Raw genomic sequence first — 6319 nt, 5'->3', positions numbered from 1 at the left:
TATCCCAGGCAGAGAGGCAAGAATTACTGAGACAAATACACGAAGGACTGTGTGGCTCACATATCAACACTCGAGCACTTGTTAGGAAAGCGTTCAGATAAGGGTTCTTTTGGCTGGAGGCCATCTCTGATGCGGAGCCCATAGTCCAAAGCTGCATGAACAGCCAATATCCGTTCAAGGACTCGAACAGGCCATTGATAGAGACACAGCTTATTCCACCGGTCTAGCCCTTAATGCGATGGGGGATTGACATCATTGGATAGTTACTGCCTACTCCAGGAAATTTATGCTATGCTGTCGTCGTAGTAGAGTAATTCTCCAAATGGGTGGAGGCAATGCTGTTGGTGAACATAACATCAAGAAATGTACAAAAGTTCGTATGGCAAAACATCATCTGCCATTTCAGCATCCCTCGTGAAGTGACGATTGACAATGGCACACAATTTCACAACAAAGGGTTCAAGCAATTCTACAAAGTCATGAGAATCAAAGTCCACTTCACATCAGTGTATCACCCATAGTCAAACGAAGCATCATCCTAACTGGTGTCACAAGGCGTATACATGGCCTCCCAAAACGAAAATGGTCGAAGAATTATCGAAGGTCCTATGGTCAGTAAGGATAACAGCAACGAGACCAACAGGGTTCACGCCGATTCATTTGCTCTTTAGAGAAGAGGCAATGACTCTGGAGGAATGTAAAAATAAAGCATTTAGAGTCACGGTTGAATCTACTCAAAGCAAAGAATTGATATCCAAGGATGCACTGGAGGACATTAGAATGCAGGCTGTCAAAAACTTGGCAAAATATCAAGGAGAAACTAAACAAGAAAATATCCCCGAAGGAGTTCATGCCTGGAGACCTAGTATTGTGAAGGCTCCCAAATGCTTCAACTGTGGGAAAGTTGCATAGCAAGTGGGATGGACCTTTCTTGGTAAAGAGTTCAAATAGGCTTGGGTCTTATCACCTGGCTACCGTCGAAGGGGAAGAGCTTCCATGCACTTGGAATGCGGATAACCTTCGCAAATTTTATGTGTAGCGGGGATCAAAGGGGTGCCTTTGTATTAATGGGTGAAGCACTTGTGGAAGTTTTACATTTATGTAATTTTAAATTCTACATTTCAATCCAAACAATGTGCAGGTGTTGTACTCTTTCCTCACATGGGGAACCCTTTATCAAGGTGTGAGATTTTTAATGAGGCAATGATCTTTGTATACCATGTTTAATATATATGTGGTTACCCCCAGGAAAGTGTGTACATCTGGAATTTGTGCATAATTTGCCATCGTAGTGATGCAGGCCTTCAGTAGAAGGAAGCACACCAATCGACGAGAAGAGGCAGGCCGAAGCATCGCCATAAAAGTCAAGGTATGGAATGTCTAAGACGTCTTACCTTTCAACTTAAGACAGGTGCAAACCCACGGTAAAGTCTAGAGCATATAAGTTACTTCCTTTTGTCTTTATTTTAAATCAGATATCCTTCGACAACATTTTCACTCTTGTGGTAAGATAATTGTTATTCAATTACACCCTTGCATATCTATTTAACGCATGAAAAAGCCGAAGTGCTTCCTGACCTCAGAAAGAAGGCGGTGCACCTCTCGACTAAAAGTCAGGGGCTCAGAGTGCCTGCCCCCACATCGAAGGAAAAATAGACTTTCAGAAATAAAAGCCGAAGTGCTGCCCGATCTCAAAAAGAAGGGGGCGCACCTCTCGGCTAAAAGTCAAAGGCTAAGAGTGTCTGCCCCGCACTAAAGGCAAAATAGACCTTCAGAAACAAAAGTCGAAGTGCTACCAGACCTCGAAAAGAAGGCGGCCCATCTCTCGACTAAAAGCCAGGGGCTAAGAGTGCCTGCCCCCGCACAGAAGGCAAAAGAGACCTTCGGATAAAAAATATCAAAATGGTACTCCACCTTAAAACAAAGGATCACAACGTTCAAATAGAAATAAAAGGTAGGGGCCAAGAATGCCCACCTCCGATCACGAAACCTAGTCAAAGTCCTCGAAACAAAATAAAACTTCGGCAAAATGAAAGTCGAAGCCTGGTCAACCCTCGCCAGAAATTGCACCTAAGCATTTCCATTTTATAATAATTACAGAGCAAAACCCAGGTGCGGGGATACATCGTCAACAGTAAATCGACCGAAGATATTAGGCCTTCGAGCGCGAGTATGGAAGCAAATGAAAAATAAATTTGTGGAGGCAACACTCGATAGTATAGTCATCGCCCAATGAAATGAGTTCATTGTTGTAGAATATTATTCTCGTCCCTTTGCATTCCTCTCATAGAGTATTGTACCATCTCCGCCTCAGCTTCCCCGGTTTAGTTGGTTCGCAAGTTGCTACCGAAGGTCCCAGCGGCTTAAAAGTCAAGGGGGACGGCATTTTCTCGGTCAATGCTTCACGTACATTGCTGTTGAAGGTCCCTGCAGCTTAAAAGTCATGGGGTGGTGTTTTCTCAGTCGAAGCTTCGTGCATGTTGCTGCCAGAGGTCCCTACGGCTTAAAAGTCAGGGGGAACGGTATTGTTTCCGATCAGTATCTTGATCTAGCGGAGATCCGACATAGCTGCTCGAAGAGGTGCTAGATGAAGTTATGGGAGAAGCACTTTTTATCTTCAACATGTTGCATTATTTGCAAAGAATCATGCCTTCGGTGATAGCAAAATTGAAAATGCCCAGGTGAAGGTTCGTAAGTGTCCTCTGGCTCAGGTTTTGGTACGACAAGTATATGCAGAGGTGCAAAGTATCCACTCTCAATCCTGCGGGTTTCCCGCTCAACCCTTCGAATCTCTAAGACTGAAGGGTAAAAAGAATCCCAAAACACTTTAGAGTTGGCATTACTCACGTCATACACCCTGGCCTTTGCTCTCCAGTACTTTTCAGATTCGATGGTTGGATGGCAGCGGTGGAAGGAATCCCAACAAGCCCAAGTCACAAAAAAATTATCACACATCATAGTGATGGAAAAAGCATCTTCAGCTACCTGCGCAATGTCCAAAGGGAGGACCTATGCAGGAAACGAAGTTAGTCAAAACATTTAACAAGAAATAAAATCGTATATCTTCAATAGGTAACCGAACGTTCTAAGTTCAAAACAGCACTTCGTTCATTCCTCAGACCTGCTCTCTATCTTTGGCCACCATGGTGGTGCCACCAATGTTTTGTGAAGCAGTTGCCTACGAGGCTAGTGGGGCAGAGGCTCTAGAAGAAGAGGGACCACCCTTCGCCTTTGCCTACAGAATGAAAGATCCATAAATATACGGGTAGGTAACAAAAATATCGAAAGCATAGCTATGACGCGTACTCTTTGACGGTTGATTTTCGCTTCTTGGAGGGCCAGTTCGCGACTGTGTTTGCACCAGTAATTGGTGGTGAATGATCGTGCGGTGGCCTTCAACACCTTTTCACAGCCATAGTCGACATGTCCGAAGGATAGTGAAACTCCGTGTGATGATCACAGCCAGTCATCTCAATTGATTTCTAGCTGAGACCATGGCACAAAAGTCACCGTATAGCTGAGCTGCGGGCAAAAGACCGCTACTGGTATCGATAATCCATCCGAGAAGCCCACCTAGCCCCCACATCATTAAGCATTGGAGGCACTGCCGAAGCACCGATTTTATCAAAAATCTTGCTAATAGCTTCACTAGCTGCAATAGCCTTCGGTTCCAGGACCTCTAACACACTAACGACGTCATTAGACAACTGCTTCATCTCCTCTAATTCTTCGCGCAGCCGTTGGGCTTCAACTCTTTCAGCATTGTAGAGGGCTTGAAGTTCTGACACGTTACTTCAGATGTCGTTAGGTTCTAGCGAAGAACAACTACCTCTTCTTCTACGCTTTGTTTACACGAGCGAAGGACGCTCACTTCTTTTTTGAGCTGTTGTGAGTGCAAAATAGCCTCCTTCGTATGCTGAAGATTATCCCTCTTCTAGGCTTCGGCTTTCTGAGTGAGCAAGAGAAGCATAACCTATGATAGCACAGTAGTATGAGAACGGGTATATGAAGAACATCCGAATAAAAATACAAAATACCTTTGCAATTGCCATGTTGGTGGTGTCGATAAGTTCAGAAGCAGGCTTCCGTGCTAGCTCGGGAAGAACAAAGCTATCGAATATTTTCTTCACGTCTTTCACCTCCCCGAAACTTGGCTCAAATGAAGTAAGCTTCAGGGCTTCGGTGTCGATTGCCTTAGCATCAAGTAAGCCACTATGACACATGAGCCCCTTGCAGCCAAGGTGGGGCGAAGGTGGCGAAGCACTCTCCTCTTCAGTATTTGTGGCTCTAGGGCCTTCGGAGGAGCTGGCCTTAGAGGAAGAGCTAAAGGATGAAGAGCTAGAGGATGACTCAACTCCGGCTACTTTGGCGTCTTTTGTTCCTTCGAATTTCTCAGCTCCCCCCTCCGTTGGTTCAGCAACAACGTGCGGATCTGATGACTCGTTCTTGTCGTCGCTAAGTATGAGCGTGGCGAGGTCCACTTGCGCAGAAGCACCAAGCTTCAATGAAGTGGCAGGAAATTCTTGTGTGCCCTTTGGAGGCGCCTGTCGAAGGGGCATAGCATGAATGGCTTCTGAGCCTTCGGGGACCTTTTCATCGCCCAAGACATCAAAGGTCGTTTGACAAAGTCTCTTCTTTAGGGAGGGAGTCTTGCAACGAAGGGTTTCCATTTTTCCACTTTTTCTAACTTCTAGCAACAGATGCTTCGCCGGTCTCGGCATTCCGGGAGTGGCCATCTTCGGCTTGACCTGATGAGGACAAAGGCAGCTTCAGCCTATCCTTGTAAACAAGACCTCGTAGATCAAAAATCCAGTTGAGTCGGCGACCAAGAGCCTGGTCAGTGCAAAGTTGAGCCTCGCCTTGGGTGAACTTCCCAAGGAGAAGAATAGCTCTGGTCTCTACTTTGCCCACTATCAAGTCTATCCCGAAGCACATAATGTAAGAAAAAGACAAAAAGTCGAAACACGGTTAAGAAATAGGATAACGAAAATACTTGTGAAACCTCTAAAATCAGGCTAGGGACGACAGAGTCCCTCTGGCCCTTTATCACCGAAGGTTGGGATGGACCAGCCTTCGCTGAGGGACCACACCTCGGATGCCATGAACTCTTCTATGAGGTCGCGCGTGCTCAAGTGCTTCACACACCTGGTGAAGGCTTCGAATGCTACCCTCTGGGAGTCATTCAGTTGTACATCTAGGGCTCGATTCCCCTTAACCTCTTCGCACATGGACACAAGATACTCTTTTCAGTCTACCTTATGGTAGAACCACCATTGTGTCCAATCCTTTGGCCACTTGTTTTTGTAGGCCACAACAGGCATCGCCAGTCCGGCATGATAAGTGAAGTTCACACAACTGTAGTGAGCCTCGTTTTGCATGCTTGACGTGAAAATCGGCTTCAGCTGGTGGTGGAGTTTGTGGGTTGCAACGAAAGCCCTCGCCGAGGCCTTCGCTCCTTCTAAACGTGCAGCCCAAGAAAAGAGACTGAGCCGAACGATGGCATTCGGCATCAGCTGGTGGAGGTAGACTTTGAACAGTTTCAGACCCTTTGACACCACTTCGTCACAAGGGAGACGAAGCCCTGCTCGGAAGTAGTCCACCAAAACGATGGCTTCGTCGTCTTTGGGCATCAGAGATTCCTGATCCTCCGGAAAGTCTGACCTTTGAAACATCGTTGATCGGACCTTACTTGATTAGTCCGGCTACGACTTCTTTGTCAACCTTGGATCGCCCAATCCAGTACATCTTCGGGCGAACGGATTTGCTTTTCGGAGCCATGGGATCTCTTAGGGCTTCGGAAAGAGGTGTGAGAGACTTCGTACGAGAGCAAGTGATTCAATGAGCGCGCAGTAAAACAAGTTAATCGTCGGGTAGTATATATAGCAGTAAAATAGAAGGCTGATGGCAGTCAAGAAGACGAATGTTAGAAATTGAGTCGTTGCCCAAATGACAGTTAAAAACAATCCAACGGTAACTATCGTAAATGTCGCGTAGAGATAAAATCGTCAACCCGGTAAAATAAGAATAGTCAAATGACTAAAGGGGGCTATCTACTAAAAGGCAAGACGAGTCACAAGAGATCTTCAACAAGCCGAAGGGGATGGCGTTCGGTCATACCATTTGATTCACGGGTTCAGCCCATCGAAGAAGAACCTTACCCGAGAGGGGCTGCTGTTGGGGAATGGTCTCATGGGCCCCCTTCGAACTATGAGTCAAAGATCTCTAATGGACACGGATTATTAATGAAGTTTACAGTTATTATTTTAGGATAATACTTACCACTGAAGGGGCCCTTCGGATAAGTGACGAAGGCAGCACC

Source organism: Phragmites australis, chromosome 7, assembly GCF_958298935.1.
Source record: "Phragmites australis chromosome 7, lpPhrAust1.1, whole genome shotgun sequence".
Lineage (NCBI taxonomy): Eukaryota > Viridiplantae > Streptophyta > Magnoliopsida > Poales > Poaceae > Phragmites > Phragmites australis.
This window is presented reverse-complemented; position numbering follows the sequence as displayed.